Consider the following 23,294-nt stretch of genomic DNA (forward strand, 5'->3'; position numbering starts at 1 on the left):
GGTGAGACTACCAACGGGGAATAATATTAAAGTAAACGTAGAATGAAATCGGGGCATCATAGATGACAGTTCATAGACTTTGAAATCTTTTAGAAAATAAAGTCATAGCTAGGAAATATAAATAAGATTCAAAAATTAGTTTATCATTTTCATGTTTACATAAGATACTTAGCTTAGTCATCTTAGTCATAGAGTCGTTCCGGTAGTACGTATCATAGGCATATTCTCTTATCTAATACCATTGTTATCATTATCGTCATGGAAGTGCCCTCGTTAGAGGAGTCATAGTATTTATCATTTGGTAACGAAATCGGGATCAAAGGTTCCCTTTGGATTCACTTCAAGTAAGTCAAGCAAGACTGTAAGGAAAAATCCGAGAGTAGCGGGCCCACCTCGGGCCGGATGGGGTGACGTATATGATTTACATATATTACGTGTCATGTCATTACTTGTGAGGGTCATAGGGTAATCGGGTCCCACTTATGCAAGTTCTAGGGGTTTAAGAGGTCTTTCCATCATTTGCAATCTTTCTAGTTCAATTCTATTGAACAAAAAGTAGAAAACTTTGGACGCGGATTTCGGGCAAGAGAGTTGTCCCCGAGGCGCGTACCCAACTTATTCCGTCTAAGACATGCCATAGAAAGAAGGGTGAAACCTTACATACCTCTTGCCGCTTCTTTTGCTATTCTGAATTCACGTTGCAATCTCGTCAAAATCTGCAAATTGGTCATGTTTACCAAAATTCTTATTAGGATACTTAGAGTTGAATTCTTAAGGAAACATTTGGCTACCGAAATTTCGGCAGCACTTCCCCTATAAATACTCCATCCCACCAAGTTCAACTTGGCTAATTTCAATCAACAACAATCCCGGGAATTCAAACCCGGCCAAAATATCAACCACAATTCCAACAACAACAATACTAACAACTTCCATATTCAATCAACTTACTACTTCTTCCAAAAACTTTCTAACTTTAATGAAAACAATCACAACCTCATGATCTATATACCAACAACATCATACTAACCACATTACCTTTCCTGCATGCAAGAACATTACATTCAATTCACATAACTTCTAAAACAAACCTCCACCTACTTCAACTTCACAAGATTATTATGCATTCATTAGCAATCTAGCATCCACAATTCAACTACAACCAAAACATTAAATAGAATTGACTCTTTTTCTTCCATATTACTATACAACTACACGGCCAACATCAAGCATACACACTACAACCCCTCCAAATTTATTCAACTTCCATTTTCCACATATCATTCACAACAATAACAACCAAACATTAGATAAATTAATTAAAACACAATTTCTACACACATATACATGTTCCATACCTCACGGCTACACCCCTATTTTTATCTCTTTCATGAATTTCATCCATTTTAACATACTACAACACATATAAACCATTCATAACACATAAAGAAAGATCAAAACTCACCTTTCTTCTTCAACTTCTCACTTGACTACAACTTGGCAACTTGTATGATTTTGAATCTTTCTTGCTCCAACAACAACTCCACCTTGTTAAGCACCCTTTACTTGGTAGGGATTGATTTTTGAAGAATTTTTATCAATTTTTCTCATGGACTTTCTCTATGGCCGAAATGGCCTTAAGCTTTTCTCTCTTCTTTCTCTTGTTCTTCTTTTCTTGAAACCTCTAGAACTTATTGTGATAAGGATGACTTAGTCATCCTTTTATTGACCAAATTTTATTTAATATTGGCTTGGGCCATAACCATGGCCGGTTGGGCCTCACAAATTTGGGCCTTATTATTATTTTTATTTTTTTGGGCCAACTCGGTTTGGTCCCGAGCTGGGCCTAGCCCACTGACCTTTCGACCTTAAAACGTTCATATCTCCTTGTACCGACGTCACCTGGGGACCCACGATCTATCGTTGGAAAACTAATTCAATTATCTACAACTTCTATTGCTTGGTACTTTTCCAAATTCCAAACTTATAATACCGTTTTTGCCCCTTGAAGTCAGATCACCCGAAAACGTTTTCTTAAAAATATTCGTTTGGAGGACTTCCACTTTGATTCGGCCCAAGGGTCCTTCTTGAGTCGTGTTTAACTTCTCATATGTGATTCGTATGAATTTTTAGATGTCCCAAAAAACAATCTCGATGTGTGGGTCCCACCTCAGCAAATAATCTGACGTTCAAAAATACGGGATATAACATTCTCCCCCCCTTTAGAACATTCGTCCTCGAATGATAAACTGGCCTCATAGTGTATCATAATACTTCGGGGAGGTCTCCTTCGTAGACATCTCACATGTCGCTTAGGTCGCTTTTATGTCGTAAGTCCATTGAGTAAGCTCCGAACGTTGGCCCTACGTTAATAAGTCCCCTTTCTGTCACGCTTTCTCCTCTTCCATTAGTCTTGTCCGTCTCAACCTACATGACTTTTATAGGGTTTGTAACCACTCCACACACTCTAATTTACATTGGACTACCTAGCTTCACATTCGTCTCTTGTTCCCACATTTGTGAAAATTTCAACATATTTCCCAGGGGGTGACCTATCATGAAATTACTCTCACCCTAGCACGCTTAACCTTGAAACTTTAGTGCATTTCAGCGTCTTAGCGTTAGTATTTTCGCCCCCACTCCCTCGCACTACTTATATCACATATTATGGAACTAGTTGGGGTCTTAGCAGTTTTCGAAACGCCGCGTAACACATCTCTTCTTTTATTTACGGTTCTAACCTCCGCAATCTCTAGTATTCGTCTTTTTACCTGTGCGTGTGGCTACCTTTTGTCATAATTTCTGAATTCTTAATATGATCAACAATATAAAGGCAACGTAGGATAGGATAGAATTCGAATCAATTAACATACATATCATAGAAGGTGCCGAAAAAGTACCTGTGGCCGCGTCTGCGGAAGGCTCAGGGTCCTGTCGTCCTGTCAATGCATATAGGCGGTGCGGAGGACCAGCTAAACTAGGTGTCCCTCCTCTACCTCGGCCGCGGCCCGCTGGAGCTTGGGAAGTCTGTCCAAGAGGGCGTACGGTCGACGATGAACCAACCGCGGACCCGGCGGGCTGGGCTTGGTCTCCCTCATACCTCAGTGGGCAATCACGCATCAAATGGCCAACCCGCCCACAAGTATAACATGCACCTGTACCTGCGCGACACTCTCCAGAGTGTGGTCTACCACATCGCGCACACCGTGGCGGGGGTGGCATCATCCTGCTAGAATCAGCTCTATACTGGGATCCTGACGCCTTAGTACCCTGATCTGGTCTCGAGTGAGTAGAACGATCAAGCCCCCTATCCGCAAATCGAGGAGGTGCACTGGCCGTCGATTGGTCTGAATACCTAAATTGCTCCGGTGCCTGTCCCCCACTATACTCGCTTCTAGCCTTGGAAAATCTGCCCCTTTTTCTGGAACCCCTATCTGGATACCGCTCCCCCCTCTGTGACTGGTACTACTCTTCCAAATTTTGGGCGTGGGCCTGAATGCGGGTAATAGTCATCCCATCCTGGAGTGAAGCCGTCAGGCACTCCTTAACTAAATGTGGCCCTAGCCCACTCACGAATCGGTGCACATGATCTCCCCTATCTGCTATCAAGGCAGGGGCATACCTGGCTAGTGAGTTGAAACGAAGGTCGTAATCCCGAACACTCATATTTCCTTGTTTAACGTTCAAGAACATCTCGGCTTGTGCTCGTCGAACCTCTGGCGGTAAGAAATGTCGCAGAAATGCCTCGGTAAACTCCTGCCAAACCGGGGGAGGTGCATTCGCTCCCCTCGAGGATATCCAACTACTATACCACAAAACTGCCACATCCCGCAGCCTGTATGAAGCCAACTCTACGGACTCCGTATCCGAAGCATGTATGATCCTTAGAGTCCTCAGCATCTCATCTATAAAACTCTGCGGGTCCTCCTCTGGTCTGGATCCATAAAACTCTGGAGGCTTCAGGGTGATAAAGTCGCGGGCCCTTGCACTTACCGCCCTGTCTCCTAGGTCTACATCTTGACGCTGAGCCTGTGCGGCAATTAACTGGGTCAGTAATTGAATGGCCTCGGCCATCTGTTGGCCCGGTGCTGCTGGCGGTGGAACTGGAGGTGCGGGGGCTGGAGCTGAAACTCTTTCCTGCTCTGCTGGTGCAGGGGGAGCAGGAAAGGTCTGAGGGGGAGCTTCATTATGAGATTCTCCTTCTTCTAGCTCCCATTCAACTCTGCTGCCAGCCACCCTCTTGCCCTTCTGGGCCGTCGTAGCCTTCCTTTTCGGCGGCATTACTGAAACCATAACACAGGATTAGGAAAGGAATGTGGAAACCTGGTAGCATAGCTCAATCGCATGATCTTGAGTACAAAGAAGGTCATATTTCCTAAATGTCCTGTAGCCTCCTGTTTATAAGTGTGGCGCGCAACACACCCATAAACAAGACTCTACTGGACACGGCTCGTAGACAAACTCCTAGGACCGAACTGCTCTGATACCACTTCTGTCACGGCCCGACAAGGGACCGTGACGAGTACCCGATACTTGTACCGAGCACCCCTTGTCTATCATTTTACTTTTACCTCTTAGTAGGCCGTATGAACTGTGCCATATGTTTATTATATTTTTTTTTGAACATTAACATTAGTAGCGTCATTATGAACATAGACTAGTAAACTTCGCTATCACTTTACATAGCAGCATTAAGATGCCAAAATACCACATATCTAACTGTACATAACTGACTGTGCATATCTGTCTACGAGCCTCTAGACATAGTACATTTATACATAGAAAGGGCCAAGTATTGTCGTGCCCGAGAATACCTACACAAAAATAGTACCACTGAAGTGAGGCTCCGGAACAACTGGAGCGCTGTGGAGTACCGCTGGTAGAGCTCCTAAGGATCAGGTCCCCCTGTCTGCTGACCTGCGCGGCATGAAACGCAGCGTCCACAAGAAAGGACGTCAGTACGAATAGTGTACCGAGTATGTAAGGCATGAATAGTAGCATACGGAAAGTATAAAACGGAAATAACGACATAAGAGAATAATAGCACATGTCCTGAGGTAGAAACATAACCTGTATATATATATACCCTTGGCAGGTGCTATGCGTACTTAGCTTTCCTTTAAGAATCTTTCCTTGTTCATATACATATACTTATAAAATAGGACATCTCATATTGCCGAGGCGTCGGCAGCCGATCCATTTAACCATAAATATACACATCCCGCGTCCGGGCATCCCGCGTCCGGGCATCCCGCGTCCGGGACGATATCATATCATGTAATGCCAACTGATCAGGTGGATATGCGTTCATAACGCTCTGCCCTTACCTCCATTTTCCCCGTATACACATGCATATATCATGTACATATATCAGCGTCTATAGCGCTCTAGCTCATATACATATACGTGTATCATGTGCATGTATCAGCGTCTATAGCGCTCTAGCTCTTTCGTCATGTGCATGTTTTAAAAATATATACACATATCTTGCATACATTTACATGTCTTATATGCATTTACGTATCCTATATACATATGTCTCATAGGCACGCAGGAAAGCCCAAAGAAGAATCATGTAGTCATCGGAGTGACGTAAGGTCGGTGACCTCCAATTATATTATAGAATACTCGTGATCGCTTTGTCTCACCTTGAAGGAACGAGTATTTTAAGGTGAGACTACCAACGGGGAATAATATTAAAGTAAACGTAGAATGAAATCGGGGCATCATAGATGACAGTTCATAGACTTTGAAATCTTTTAGAAAATAAAGTCATAGCTAGGAAATATAAATAAGATTCAAAAATTAGTTTATCATTTTCATGTTTACATAAGATACTTAGCTTAGTCATCTTAGTCATAGAGTCGTTCCGGTAGTACGTATCATAGGCATATTCTCTTATCTAACATCATTGTTATCATTATCGTCATGAAAGTGCCCTCGTTAGAGGAGTCATAGTATTTATCATTTGGTAACGAAATCGGGATCAAAGGTTCCCTTTGGATTCACTTCAAGTAAGTCAAGCAAGACTATAAGGAAAAATTCGAGAGTATCGGGCCCACCTCGGGCCGGATGGGGTGACGTATATGATTTACATATATTACGTGTCATGTCATTACTTGTGAGGGTCCTAGGGTAATCGGGTCCCACTTATGCAAGTTCTAGGGGTTTAAGAGGTCTTTCCATCATTTGCACACTATCTAGTTCAATTCTATTGAACAAAAAGTGGAAAACTTTGGATGCGGATTCCGGGGAAGAGAGTTGTCCCCGAGGCGCGTACCCAACTTATTCCGTCTAAGACGTGCCATAGAAAGAAGGGTGAAACCTTACATACCTCTTTCCGCTTCTTTTGCTATTCCGAATTCACGTTGCAATCTCGTCAAAATCTGCAAATTGGTCATGTTTACCAAAACTCTTATTAGGATACTTAGAGTTGAATTCTTAAGGAAACATTTTGCTACCGAAATTTCGGCAGCACTTCCCCTATAAATACTCCATCCCACCAAGTTCAACTTGGCTAATTTCAATCAACAACAATCCCGGGAATTCAAACCCGGCCAAAATATCAACCACAATTCCAACAACAACAATACTAACAACTTCCATATTCAATCAACTTACTACTTCTTCCAAAAACTTTCTAACTTTAATGAAAACAATCACAACCTCATGATCTATATTCCAACAACATCATACTAACCACATTACCTTTCATGCATGCAAGAACATTACATTCAATTCACATAACTTCTAAAACAAACCTCCACCTACTTCAACTTCACAAGATTATTATGCATTCATTAGCAATCTAGCATCCACAATTCAACTACAACCAAAACATTAAATAGAATTGACTCCTTTTCTTCCATATTACTCTACAACTACACGGCCAACATCAAGCATACACACTACAACCCCTCCAAATTTATTCAACTTCCATTTTCCACATATCATTCACAACAATAACAACCAAACACTAGATAAATTAATTAAAACACAATTTCTACACACATATACATGTTCCATACCTCACGGCCACACCCCTATTTTTATCTCTTTCATGAATTTCATCCATTTTAACATACTACAACACATATAAACCATTCATAACACATAAAGAAAGATCAAAACTCACCTTTCTTCTTCAACTTCTCACTTGACTACAACTTGGCAACTTGTATGATTTTGAATCTTTCTTGCTCCAACAACAACTCCACCTTGTTAAGCACCCTTTACTTGGTAGGGATTAATTTTTGAAGAATTTTTATCAATTTTTCTCATGGACTTTCTCTATGGCCGAAATGGCCTTAAGCTTTTCTCTCTTCTTTCTCTTGTTCTTCTTTTCTTGAAACCTCTAGAACTTATTGTGATAAGGATGACTTAGTCATCCTTTTATTGACCAAATTTTATTTAATATTGGCTTGGGCCATAACCATGGCCGGTTGGGCCTCACAAATTTGGGCCTTATTATGTTTTTTAATTTTTTTGGGCCAACTCGGTTTGGTCCCGAGTTGGGCCTAGCCCACTGACCTTTCGACCTTAAAACGTTCATATCTCCTTGTACCGACGTCACCTGGGGACCCACGATCTATGGTTGGAAAGCTAATTCAATTATCTACAACTTCTATTTCTGGGTACTTTTCCAAATTCCAAACTTATAATACCGTTTTTGCCCCTTGAAGTCAGATCACCCGAAAACGTTTTCTTAAAAATATTCGTTTGGAGGACTTGCACTTTGATTTGGCCCAAGGGTCCTTCTTGAGTCGTGTTTAACTTCTCATATGTGATTCATATGAATTTTTAGATGTCCCAAAAAAAAAATCTCGATGTGTGGGTCCCACCTCAGCAAATAATCTGACGTTCAAAAATACGGGATATAACATTCTCCCCCCCTTTAGAACATTCGTCCTCGAATGTTAAACTGCCTTCATAGTGTATCATAATACTTCGGGGAGGTCTCCTTCGTAGACATCTCACATGTCGCTTAGGTCGCTTTTATGTCGTAAGTCCATTGAGTAAGCTCCGAACGTTGGCCCTACGTTAATAAGTCTCCTTTCTGTCACGCTTTCTCCTCTTTCGTTAGTCTTGTCCGTCTCAGCCTACATGACTTTTATAGGGTTTGTAACCACTCCACACACTCTAATTTACATTGGACTACCTAGCTTCACATTCGTCTCTTGTTCCCACATTTGTGAAAATTTCAGCATATTTCCCAGGGGGTCACCCATCATGAAATTACTCTCACCCTAGCACGCTTAACCTTGAAACTTTAGTGCATTTCAGCGTCTTAGATTTAGTATTTTCGCCCCCACTCCCTCGCACTACTTATATCACATATTATGGAACTAGTTGGGGTCTTAGCAGTTTTCGAAACGCCGCGTAACACATCTCTTCTTTTATTTACGGTTCTAACCTCCGCAATCTCTAGTATTCGTCTTTTTACCTGTGCGTATGGCTACCTTTCGTTCTAATTTCTGAATTCTTAATATGATCAGCAATATAAAGGCAACGTAGGATAGGATAGAATCCGAATCAATTAACATACATATCATAGAAGGTGCCGAAAAAGTACCTGTGGCCGCGTCTGCGGAAGGCTCAGGGTCCTGTCGTCCTGTCAATGCATATAGGCGGTGCGGAGGACCAGCTAAACTAGGTGTCCCTCCTCTACCTCGGCCGCGGCCTGCTGGAGCTTGGGAAGTCTGTCCAAGAGGGCGTACGGTCGATGATGAACCAACCGCGGACCCGGCGGGCTGGGCTTGGTCTCCCTCATACCTCAGTGGGCAATCACGCATCAAATGGCCAACCCGCCCACAAGTATAACATGCACCTGTACCTGCGCGACACTCTCCAGAGTGTGGTCTACCACATCGCGCACACCGTGGCGGGGGTGGCATCATCCTGGTAGAATCAGCTCTATACTGGGATCCTGACGCCTTAGTACCCTGATCTGGTCTCGAGTGAGTAGAACGGTCAAGCCCCCTATCCGCAAATCGAGGAGGTACACTGGCCGTCGATTGGTCTGAATACCTAAATTGCTCAGGTGCCTGTCCCCCTCTATACTCGCTTCTAGCCCTGGAAAATCTGCCCCTTTTTCTGGAACCCCTATCTGGATACCGCTCCCCCCTCTGTGACTGCTACTGCTCTTCCAAATTTTGGGCGTGGGCCTGAATGCGGGTAATAGTCATCCCATCCTGGAGTGAAGCCGTCAGGCACTCCTTAACTAAATGTGGCCCTAGCCCACTCACGAATCGGTGCGCATGATCTCCCCTATCTGCTATCAGGGCTGGGGCATACCTGGCTAGTGAGTTGAAACGAAGGTCGTACTCCCGAACACTCATATTTCCTTGTTTAAGGTTCAAGAACATCTCGGATCGTGCTCGTCGAACCTCTGGCGGTAAGAAATGTCGCAGAAATTCCTCGGTAAACTCCTGCCAAACCGGGGGAGGTGCATTCGCTCCCCTCGAGGATATCCAACTACTATACCACAAAACTGCCACATCCCGCAGCCTGTATGAAGACAACTCTACGGACTCCGTATCCGAAGCATGTATGATCCTTAGAGTCCTCAGCATCTCATCTATAAAACTCTGCGGGTCCTCCTCTGGTCTGGATCCATAAAACTCTGGAGGCTTCAGGGTGATAAAGTCGCGGGCCCTTGCACTTACCGCCCTGTCTCTTAGGTCTACATCTTGCCGCTGAGCCTGTGCGGCAATTAACTGGGTCAGTAATTGAATGGCCTCGGCCATCTGTTGGCCCGGAGCTGCTGGCGGTGGAACTGGAGGTGCGGGGGCTGGAGCTGAAACTCTTTCCTGCTCTGCTGGTGTAGGGGAGCAGGAAAGGTCTGAGGGGGAGATTCATTATGAGATTCTCCTTCTTCTAGCTCCCGTTCAACTCTGCTGCCAGCCACCCTCTTGCCCTTCTGGGCCGTCGTAGCGTTCCTTTTCGGCGGCATTACTGAAACCATAACACAGGATTAGGAAAGGAATGTGGAAACCTGGTAGCATAGCTCTATCGCACGATCTTGAGTACAAAGAAGGTCATATTTCCTAAATGTCCTGTAGCCTCCTGTTTATAAGTGTGGCGCGCAACACACCCATAAACAAGACTCTACTGGACACGGCTCGTAGACAAACTCCTAGGACCGAACTGCTCTGATACCACTTCTGTCACGACCCGACTAGGGGCCGTGACGAGTACCCGATACTTGTACCGAGCACCCCTTGTCTATCGTTTTACTTTTACCTCTTAGCAGGCCGTATGAACTGTGCCATATGTTTATTATATTTTTTTTTTTTGAACATTAACATTAGCAGCGTCATTATGAACATAGACTAGTAAACTTCGCTATCACTTTACATAGCAGCATTAAGATGCCAAAATACCACATATCTAACTGTACATAACTGACTGTGCATATCTGTCTACGAGCCTCTAGACATAGTACATTTATACATAGAAAGGGCCAAGTACTGTCGTGCCCGAGAATACCTACACAAAAATAGTACCACTGAAGTGAGGCTCCGGAACAACTAGAGCGCTGTGGAGTATCGCTGGTAGAGCTCCTAAGGATAAAGTCCCCCTGTCTGCTGACCTGCGCGGCATGAAACGCAGCGTCCACAAGAAGGGACATCAGTACGAATAGTGTACCGAGTATGTAAGGCATGAATAGTAGCATACGGAAAGTATAAAACGGAAATAACGACATAAGAGAATAATAGCACATGTCCTGAGGTAGAAACATAACCTGTATATATATATACCCTTGGCAGGTGCTATGCGTACTTAGCTTTCCTTTAAGAATTTTTCCTTGTTCATATACATATACATATAAAATAGGACATCTCATATTGCCGAGGCGTCGGCAGCCGATCCATTTAACCATAAATATACACATCCCGCGTCCGGGCATCCCGCGTCCGGGACGATATCATATCATGTAATGCCAACTGATCAGGTGGATATGCGTTCATAACGCTCTGCCCTTACCTCCATTTTCCCCGTATACACATGCATATATCATGTACATATATCAGCGTCTATAGCGCTCTAGCTCTTTTATCATATACATATACGTGTATCATGTGCATGTATCAGCGTCTATAGCGCTCTAGCTCTTTCGTCATGTGCCTGTTTTAAAAATATATACACATATCTTGCATACATTTACATGTCTTATATGCATTTACGTATCCTATATACATATGTCTCATAGGCACGCAGGAAAGCCCAAAGAAGAATCATGTAGTCATCGGAGTGACGTAAGGTCGGTGACCTCCAATTATATTATAGAATACTCGTGATCGCTTTGTCTCACCTTGAAGGAACGAGTATTTTAAGGTGAGACTACCAACGGGGAATAATATTAAAGTAAACGTAGAATGAAATCGGGGCATCATAGATGACAGTTCATAGACTTTGAAATCTTTTAGAAAATAAAGTCATAGCTAGGAAATATAAATAAGATTCAAAAATTAGTTTATCATTTTCATGTTTACATAAGATACTTAGCTTAGTCATCTTAGTCATAGAGTCGTTCCGGTAGTACGTATCATAGGCATATTCTCTTATCTAACATCATTGTTATCATTATCGTCATGAAAGTGCCCTCGTTAGAGGAGTCATAGTATTTATCATTTGGTAACGAAATCGGGATCAAAGGTTCCCTTTGGATTCACTTCAAGTAAGTCAAGCAAGACTATAAGGAAAAATTCGAGAGTATCGGGCCCACCTCGGGCCGGATGGGGTGACGTATATGATTTACATATATTACGTGTCATGTCATTACTTGTGAGGGTCCTATGGTAATCGGGTCCCACTTATGCAAGTTCTAGGGGTTTAAGAGGTCTTTCCATCATTTGCACACTTTCTAGTTCAATTCTATTGAACAAAAAGTGGAAAACTTTGGATGCGGATTCCGGGGAAGAGAGTTGTCCCCGAGGCGCGTACCCAACTTATTCCGTCTAAGACGTTCCATAGAAAGAAGGGTGAAACCTTACATACCTCTTTCCGCTTCTTTTGCTATTCCGAATTCACGTTGCAATCTCGTCAAAATCTGCAAATTGGTCATGTTTACCAAAACTCTTATTAGGATACTTAGAGTTGAATTCTTAAGGAAACATTTGGCTACCGAAATTTCGGCAGCACTTCCCCTATAAATACTCCATCCCACCAAGTTCAACTTGGCTAATTTCAATCAACAACAATCCCGGGAATTCAAACCCGGCCAAAATATCAACCACAATTCCAACAACAACAATACTAACAACTTCCATATTCAATCAACTTACTACTTCTTCCAAAAACTTTCTAACTTTAATGAAAACAATCACAACCTCATGATCTATATTCCAACAACATCATACTAACCACATTACCTTTCATGCATGCAAGAACATTACATTCAATTCACATAACTTCTAAAACAAACCTCCACCTACTTCAACTTCACAAGATTATTATGCATTCATTAGCAATCTAGCATCCACAATTCAACTACAACCAAAACATTAAATAGAATTGACTCCTTTTCTTCCATATTACTCTACAACTACACGGCCAACATCAAGCATACACACTACAACCCCTCCAAATTTATTCAACTTCCATTTTCCACATATCATTCACAACAATAACAACCAAACACTAGATAAATTAATTAAAACACAATTTCTACACACATATACATGTTCCATACCTCACGGCCACACCCCTATTTTTATCTCTTTCATGAATTTCATCCATTTTAACATACTACAACACATATAAACCATTCATAACACATAAAGAAAGATCAAAACTCACCTTTCTTCTTCAACTTCTCACTTGACTACAACTTGGCAACTTGTATGATTTTGAATCTTTCTTGCTCCAACAACAACTCCACCTTGTTAAGCACCCTTTACTTGGTAGGGATTGATTTTTGAAGAATTTTTATCAATTTTGCTCATGGACTTTCTCTATGGCCGAAATGGCCTTAAGCTTTTCTCTCTTCTTTCTCTTGTTCTTCTTTTCTTGAAACCTCTAGAACTTATTGTGATAAGGATGACTTAGTCATCCTTTTATTGACCAAATTTTATTTAATATTGGCTTGGGCCATAACCATTGCCGGTTGGGCCTCACAAATTTGGGCCTTATTATTTTGTTTGATTTTTTTGGGCCAACTCGGTTTGGTCCCGAGTTGGGCCTAGCCCACTGACCTTTCGACTTTAAAACGTTCATATCTCCTTGTACCGACGTCACCTGGGGACCCACGACCTATGGTTGGAAAGATAATTCAACTATCTACAACTTCTATTTCTTGGTACTTTTCCAAATTTCAAACTTATAATACCGTTTTTGCCCCTTGAAGTCGGATCACCCGAAAATGTTTTCTTAAAAATATTCGTTTGGAGGACTTCCACTTTGATTTGGCCCATGGGTCCTTCTTGAGTCGTGTTTAACTTCTCATATGCGATTCATATGAATTTTTAGATGTCCCAAAAAAAAATCTCGATGTGTGGGTCCCACCTCAGCAAATAATCTGACGTTAAAAAATACGGGATATAACAATAGCAGCCTCTCAAGACATTACCAAATAAATATTAGCTCAATTATAGCGAAAAATTTTCCGAACGCGATTTACATTTCACTTCCTTCAACAAACTAAATTTCACATATCCATATGACTTCAAAATCTTGTAGTATGCACTTTAAGCTACCTAATACTTTCCTTAATCTCGTAAGGGTTTCATAATCACCTTAAGCTCACGTTAGCCTACTCACAAGGCAACAAATTCAAAATTTCGGAGATGTAACATTTCTTTAACCTTTCCAGGTGGTCACGTGGACTTGTTTCCATAATGGATATATATGTAATAGTATATTATTAAATTATTGGATAAGAAGATTAAGTTTCTTTCTTGATTTAACCGGAAATTTAGCAACACTTTTAGTTAAGAGTTCATTCATACTTTCACTTTGGGAATAAGTTATTTTGAAATAAGAAAACATTGGCGGCAACATGTCCCTTCTTTCTTGAAAGCTCGGGATAGAGTGGACTAGTTCCAGCTTATGTTAAGGTATTTAATCGCTTCATCAAATCGTATAGAGGATCATATCGATATGTTTATTGTGTAGAATTGTTACACATTAGAAATTCCGTATGTGTTGCCTTGTGGATAGGCTAATGTGAGCTTAAGGTAATTATGAAATCCTTATGAGATTAAGGGAAGCATTAGATAGCTTAAAGTGTATACTATAAGAGTTTGAGGTTATATGAATATATGAGCCTAAGTTGTTGAAAGAAATGAAATGCAAGTCGTGTTCGGAAAGGTTTCCGCTATAATTGAGTTAATGTTTATTTATAAATTTCTTAAAGGGCTTCTATAGGACCTATTTAGAAGGTTCCACGAGGATTGGAAGTCAAACTAGTCGACGAGAATGAAAATCGGGATTTTTCCAGTTGTACGACCATTTGTACGGACCGAAATTTTACAAAGAAGGGTGATCCCTGGTATGATTATACAGTCCAATTATACGGACTGTATAAATTGTACGACCAGTATAATAGGTCGTATAATCGGGTCGGGTCAGATTTTTGTTTAAAGGGGGAACGACCCTTACTCATTTTTCATTTCCGACATTTCATCCAAACTCTCCAAAAGCTCAAAAACCCTTATCCCAACATATTTTACCCAAACCCAAGAGATTACAAAGATCAAGTAGCAAGAATCAAAGTGTTCATGTGTTAGAAGGCTTCCTAGGGTTGGTAGATTTCTAGAAAACATAGACATTGTGGCTACGGTTTTTGCAAAAGTTGATAGCTGCTCCAAATCATGTTTATATGGGATGAAAAGTGTCACGACCCAGCTAGGGGCCGCGACGGGTACCCGGGGCTAACCACCGAGCACCGCTCGCTCTATTACTCACTTTACTCGATTAATACCCTTTTTATTTCTTTTCACTCAAAGCATGGAAAAGTGATAGTTTATAGGGAAACATAAATACTTTTACATATATATGGATCTTTAGTATATCAAAATAATAAGTACACATATACATGAAAAATGTGAGACCATACTACCCACACCGCGCATCTACGAGCCTCTACTGACATGCTGTACATATAGACGGAACAAGACTCCATCGTGCCCAAAATGTATATATACCAAGGGAATAATCATAAGCACCTCCGAACAATGGAGTGCTTTCAGTCCACTGACAGCTCCTAAGAATCTAGATCAAGCTCGCCTCCCTGTCCACCTGTGGTCATGAACACAGCGTCCAAAGAAAAGGACGTCAGTACGAATATTGTACCGAGTATGAGAGGCATAAACAATGAAGAAGGACAACCATAATATAATGAGAGCATCAATATGAACATCTGATTCTGAACGATAATCATGAAAGAAGTGATACAGGCTGTCTTACTCATACCCATCATCAAATCATATATGCATGACATGCAAGCTGTCCGTCCTTACCGGAACGGTGTGATAATCAATAATATAAGCCCGCGTCCAGGCCTCCCACGTCTGGGGTACCATCTCATGCCGCCCACTAGTGGTGTCTGCCCACGCCCGAAGGTCGTGGTGTATCCGTATAGCTGCCCGCCGTAGCGGTGACTGCCCGGCCAACTAGGCGCGGTGTGATGCAATCATGACATGCTCATTATAAAATACTTATAATAATATGATTATCAAAATATTCTTATCTTAACATAATACATGCATAAGGCTCAAGATCATACATACTCTATCGGGGTGACGTAAGGTCGTGATCCCCCGATTTCATTATGGAGCAATTATTGACATTCTGCCTCACCTTGAAGGAATTAATACATAAGGTGAGTGTAAGCAATCCAGGACATCATTGTCAATATGGCATCATCATATCATATCTCTTATCTTAAATAGATATATAGGAATATAGGCTTTTAGCTTCTCGGGATACATGAACTCATGAAGAGGAAAAAACTTATACCATAGGATTCATGCCATTGGAAAGAAAGGACTAGCCTCATATACCTTTGTCGTTTAGCTACGTTATCGCTCACTTGTCTTCCTTCGGAGTCACAACGTTACCTTCACGAGAGAATCGTATTAACATTAGTTAACCGGCTATAAAAACGCATCGTTATCTCCAATGAAAATTAAGCGGCATTTCCTTTGTTTCTACTACCTTTTTCCCCATTCTATTCCAACTCCTAAACATTTACAACAACACTCATAATATTGCAAGCAACAATCATCATTCATATACCTTAAGCAAAATCCACCACCCTCCACATTTAATGGTTTTTTCGCTTATCATCGTAATTTTGCTTACTTCACACCTATTCCATGGCCTATACGTCATTTATAATGTATTTATAATCATATCATATCAACTTTCATGATTCCATTCAACTATCATTCCATAGTGACACTATTCACTCAGTAATGGTCCATTTTCTATGTCTTACCACAATTCAAGTGTCTTAGTCTTCTAATGCTTTAAACAACATGATAAAGTCATGAAACTTACCTTAAATGAGGGTTGAACAAGATTTGAATGGGAATACTCCTCTAGCACTAAAACACTTCTTCACCTCTTTTGGAATTTCTTGAAGAAGATGACCTCCAACTAGGTTTCATACACTTTGTTGCTTGGATTTAGTGTTGATGATCTTAGTTTTCCTTTGATTCACTCGAATTTCTAGGGATGAAGTGTTGAGAGTTCTAGAGTGTTCTTGAATGGTATGGATGAGTAATGAAATAAAATGAGGCTTGGGTCCCTTTTTAATAACTCAAAATCTGATTTTTAATGAACAATTGTCGGGGTGAACAGTGGTCGTAAACCACAGTTTACGGACCGTATAGTGTGTTCGTATTTAACCATGTCCAAAACAGAAAGGTTGGCTAGTGATCATGGTAGTTTACGATCGAGGTTTACGGTCCATAAACCAGTTTACGGGCCGTATACCAAGTCGTATTTAACGATTTCCACACTTAACAGAAAGTTGAGATTTTGGAAGGCTGGAGGACGATGGTGATTTACGGTCCGTAAATCACTTTACGGGTCGTAAATCACTTTACGACCACTGGGCTGGATAAAATTCTACCACTTTCTTATTTCCAAAAATTCATGAATCATCACCCCTTACTTAGTAAAACACCACACACTCATACCCTTCGTTGGTCTATTCCTTGTACATGTACGGGGACTTTTCCGAGGTGTAACAAAAAGGTTAGTTTCCATGCTTATTTCATGTTAATGAGAATGTTTGGTTGTAGCAAAACTTGGGTGGAAGAAGAAAGCAGAAAAATGAAGTCTAAATGTAGCTTTTATGATGTTTATGAGTAGTAAACTATGTTGAGTCATGATTCTTAGTATGATATGGATATAATCAGGTTATGGAAGGTAATAATGGTGATGAAGAAGCGTTATATGAAAATGTGCTAAAATGGGTGTGAAGTTGTTGGCATAAGTTGAACATAAGGATGAATTTTGAAGGCTTAATGAAGTGTGGTTACTTGATTATGATATTATGAGTGTATTATGGATGTTATTGTGGTTGTTGGGAGTTTTTTAGTAATATGGTGGAAGTTGACGAAATAGGGGTAATGTTGCCCAATTTTCATTAGATCATGAGTTAATCTAGTTTGAATTTAATAGTATCATTAAGGCTTAACCATGGTATGAATCTTTCTAAATGTAGATATTTCAAGCTTCAACGATGAACGTTAAATAGTTAAGAGGACGACGAGGTATGTAAGGCTAACCCTTCTTTCAATAAGGCATGGTTCCTTGGCTATATATATATATCCTTTCATGAGTTCCATAATGTTCCCCAAACGGTTCTATCTCTAAAGTCACTAAGGCTCATGATCCTTGATACTTTCATGGTTCCATTGCATCCTTTATATGATAGATGATTCTCCAAGGATAGACGTAACGAAAATGATAGTGGTAATGATGTTGATGATACTTATGGACTCTTAAGTATACGTGTCTAAGTATGTATGACTATTATGTAACTCTGAGCTTATATGGCCGGGTATGATATCTATTGCGAGCCCACCATTGCAGTTGGGTACGGATAACACTAAGCCTTGGTAGGGCCAGGTATGTATAATCACCGAGCTTTGTCATGGTCGGGTATGTGAAACCACCGAACCTTCATGGTCGGGTATGCTATGGATACGAATATGAATACAGATACGAATATGGATACGGACATAGATATATGTATATGTATATATGTGTGTACACGAGCACGCATTAGAAATGGAAGGTCCTTATGAAAGACAAGTAAGTAATTATGACGATGACTCTACTATCTCCCGATTCTCCCATCTTATGCTATTTCTTATGCTGTCTCTTATAGTCCTATTATGATATTGATTCTGCTTTACAAACTCAGTACATTATTCGTACTGACGTCCTTTTGTTTGTAGACGCTGCGTCATGCCCGCAGGTGGCCAGGGAGACAGGCTTGATCCATAGCTTTCTTATTCAGGGACTATATAGAGGAGCTCCATTTCATCCGGAGCTACAACTTTTGGTATTATTCTTTTTGTGTACATACCTATGGGCATGGCGGGGCCCTGTCCCGCCTATATGATGTTACCTACTCTTCTTAGAGGCTCGTAGACAGTTGTGTTTAGTTAGATGTCTTGTAGCCTTGTCGGCTCATATTTTTGCATATCATTTTGATAGCCTTGTCGGCTTGTGTGTACGGATATGGGCATTATTGCTAATGATGATATAAATGTATTGTTGCCCAATGAGATTAGCATGAAAGATGGATAGAAATTATGACTAAGCTATGTGGCTCACCTAGATGTAAATGTGAATGTACGTTAAAGGGTGCCCAGGTGGGTTAGCACCGGGTGCCCGTCATGGCCCTCCGGTTGGGTTGTGACAAGAATTCATGGGACGATGAACGGAAGTAGTGACTTAATGTTGTAATAGCTGTATAAATGGATTACGGGTTGTTTTCTTATGGTATGGAGATGGGTGGGGGTTTAGTAACCCGTGTAGAACTTGTTTGTAGTTAAAAGGAGGGCGGGAGTGGAGTACACCATTGTATATACCCCCGGGAGCTCGTCGCTCTTTGATTGCTTGACAATAGTGTTAGTATAGATACAATACCTAGTTGGCATATTGTGTTGTTGATATTAGCCGTCTTAAACAGGTTGAGTGTATATTGGAAGGCTTGACTGGTCGTAGTCATTAGGAGATTGAATTAAGGTACGTGAGGCTATTCTTCACTCGCTGCTATGGCACGATGTGTGTTGTTTGTTTCTTATATGCGTCATGAATGCCTAGAGCTTATGAATGTGTTGCCTCCATGATTGTAAGTCTTGCGAGCCTTTTAAGCAATATATGTTCAGATTCAGTTATATTCAAGTGTTTTAGTCATATGAATCGAGTTATTAGTTTCTATGAAGGGATTAGAGTTTCCCTTAAGTATGACAACATTGATAGTATAGAGGTATAACTAAAGAGGTTATAGAGCGTTGTCAAATGAATGAAGCTTAAGATAAATGATGTTATGTGGTCAATGTTTAGGAAATTGCTATGGAATATAGGGTGTAATGTAAGGTGAATAGATTAACAGAATCCATGTTGCCCCTATCAAGTCATAGAGCGTCCTTTAGGACGAGTCAAGCTAATACAGAAATACACGAGCCTTTATAAGGATCTAGTAAGCTCATGAAGTTAGAACGGGAGTAAAGAGAGACCAAGATGTTCTAGTTAAGTAGGATCCTCTCTGAGGGTTAGATGAATTAGAAATCTAGAATATGAGGTTGTCGAGTATCGAACGAGAATTATAGAACGTAAGCGTCTAAGTTATTATCGCATCTCTCGACATGTGGTCGAGTCGTGTGTTGTTCCGTACCATGAATACTACAAAACATAGAAAGGACAGTTTTCACCCATATGCAGCTACTCTTTGCACGGATTCCTATAAGTATGACGTTCAGTTCCAGGTGGTTACACAGAATCCTTCGAGACTAGCAAGAAGGGCAATTTCGGTTACGTACACAATTTTTTTTTTTGTAAACAAACTATATGTCCCAAGTATGTTAGGGTATCAATCCTATAGATGATTAATTTTATACGAAGCAATTTACGTATTTCCAAAAGCTAAAAATCAAAGATCCCCAGAATGCTCATAATGTATGCGCTATGTATGTTATGTAAGAAGTCAGTTGCATTGCATGCTCGTAAATGATATGCCCTATGGACGGACTATGAAACGCATAGGCACACAGTTATGCACTTGCCTATGGGGCTATCTATTCATACTTTTTCCTTCGGGGCTATTCATTTATACACGTGCCTTCGGGGCCATATAAATGTGCGCTTGCATTCGAGGCTATACAAATATAGTTGCATTGGGGCTATGCATATACGGTTGCCTTTGAGGCTATACATATACAGATGGTTCCTATGGACGGGCTATGAAACCCATAGGTGCTACCTCGATCATTTCATATGTTGTATTCCTTTGGCCAAGTATGGCTTAAAGTAAACAAAAGATCTAATGAACATTGGTCCCAAGTATTACAGTGAACGATCCCAGAACGTTGCTCCGGATAGCCACCCAAATTTATAATCAGAAGACTCTAAAGAAGATTCAGAAAGACAGAAGTACAGTACGACTTAACCTGTGTTTCCATAGAGAGTTACAGGGCCTTTAGCCATATATGTTTGATTGTTCTTTTGTTGCTCCCTTACTCAGCTTCAGTTTAATGTATATGTTTCATGTCTGCCTTTCGTACTCGGTACTATCTTTCTGTACAGACGTCCCTTGGCCAGGGGCACTACATTTGTTTATATCTCACATTGCATGTTCAGGTATAACGAGTGGTAGGCGTGCATTCTAGATGGTATAAATGTTCAGCGAGATGGTGTAAGCTTCATTTCTTCCTGGAGCTGAGTCGGGTCTTGTACCTTATGAATAGAGATTATGGGTAGGTCAGGCCCTGTCCCGAAAGCATGTCAGTTGTACAATTTCAGTTATACTTAAGGCTTCATAGACATCTATGGTTAGGTTTAGTCCGGTGCAGGTTTTATATTCAGTTATACAGACAGAGCATCTTATAGATCATGTTTAATAATTTTCAGGCTTTACTACGTCATGTTCCTAAAGTACAGGTTCATAGTAGATGCACGTAGAATGTAGTCCATCCCAGTCGAGACTGGGCCGTGACAAAGTGTAATCAGAGAAATTCAGTCCTAGGGCGTTTATGAAACTGTGTCTAGTGGAGTCTCACTTATGGGTGTGTTGCACGCCACACTTATAATTGGGAGGCTACAGGCATTTAGGAAATGTTATCTTTTTTTCACATTCTAGATAGTACAATAGAGCAATGTTAAGACATCATTTCGCTTCGCATGGGTAAGGCTAACTCGATAAGTAATTGCAAGGTCTTTATCAGATTAGATCTCATGACCCAAAACGTGGGTCGAACGGGCACCCACACACTCCCCGCCAGTGGGCAAACCCTTCCCTTACCTAACATACAATCTATCAATGCGGAAGAATAATATAAATGCTAATAAGTGTCAAATATCATATAAAAGTAATAATTGAGGAAAATATATAAACTTCCCAAGGAATCTGTTCTAAATAGTACAAGAGCTTCTAAGAATATAACTTGAATAAAAGTTACAATCACAACTTGAATACAACTGCTGTTTAGAATGAAAATTTAACAGAAATGTCTTGATGAACTCCGCGAGATCCTTGAAGGCTAACTGAATCTTTCTCAAGTACCTGGAATAAATCTACACCCCAAAAAGGATGTAGCAAGAGTAGTATCAGTACAAACAACACGTATTGGTAGGCATCACAGGCCGACAACAATTAGCTAACATATATAAACGAAAGAAATTAATAAGTAGACAAATAAGTAGTCCAAATGCAGTCACTAAGCACATCCACGTAAGTCTTGCAATAATGTGATGTCATGACCCGACTAGGGGCCGCGACGAGCACCCGGTGCTATCCTCACCCGGGCACCCCCCTTGACATGCTTTACATAATATCTAGGTGATCCATAAATCAGTTCATGCATTCTAGTCATCCATCATATTAGTCCCATTGGACGACAATCATCTTGGATAACATCATAGGCATCTATGCCACATCAAATGTACAAGGCCGACAAGGCCAACAAAATGATATACAAAACATAGGCCGACAAGGCCAAACACATCTACCCACACACACACATGTCTACGAGCCTCTAAGAGTATAACATATCACATTAGCTGGACAGGACCCCGCTATGCCCAAAATTCTATACACAAAAGAATGAGTACCCAAAAGATATGGCTCCGAAGGAAATGGAGATCTCTATGTAATCTCTAAATAGGCAGCTATGGATCAAGTCTGTCTCCCTGTGCACCTGCGGGCATGACGTAGCGTCCACAAACAAAAGGACGGCAGTACGAAAAGTGTACTGAGTATGTAAAGCATGATCAACATCGATATATATAAGCATAAGGAACAACATATGAAATAGCATAGGAGGGGAGACAATAACATCATCATCATTACACTTACTTGCCTTTCATAGGGGCTTCCCATTTTTATACGTATTCGTACACCTACGTCATCATCCGTATTCCATAATAGTACTCGTACCATACTCGTGCTCATATTTGTATACATGTCCTTAGTCGTATTCTCATACATAGACTTATCACATCCATATTCATATTATATACTTTGTCATTTCATATACATAGCATTTGACATAGCATACCCGACCTTATAGGATCGGTGTTTCATACATACTTGGCCAACCAAGGCTCAAGGTTACTCATACCTGGCCCTACCAAGGCTTCAGGGTTATCTGTACCATCTGCAGAGGTGTGCGCGCGTTTCGTAATCGTATACATACTTTATACATAATCATATACATATATTCTACTCGACGTTATAAGCTCGGGGTTTCATTATAGCCCTTCATAGGCACACATATAAGTATAATAGCCCATAGGCACCTTTAGCATCATTATTATCATCCTTATCATTACTATCGTCATCATTATCGTTACTTCTCTATCATAGGCCTACTCGTCGTATGAAGTGCGTGGTACAATCGTAGTACATATCAAGGATCGTGAGCTTATGAGCTCTGAATATCAACCAATTATAAACAATGTACTCATATAGAGGATTTAAGAGTTTGGCCAAGGAACCATGCCTTATGAAAGAAGGGCGGCCTTACATACCTTTTCGTCGAACTATTCTACACTTGCACGCCTCCTTCCAATGTTAGCGTTTCTACCTTCATTAATATCATAAAAATGGC

The sequence above is a fragment of the Lycium barbarum genome, chromosome 8, assembly GCF_019175385.1.
Source record: "Lycium barbarum isolate Lr01 chromosome 8, ASM1917538v2, whole genome shotgun sequence".
NCBI lineage: Eukaryota > Viridiplantae > Streptophyta > Magnoliopsida > Solanales > Solanaceae > Lycium > Lycium barbarum.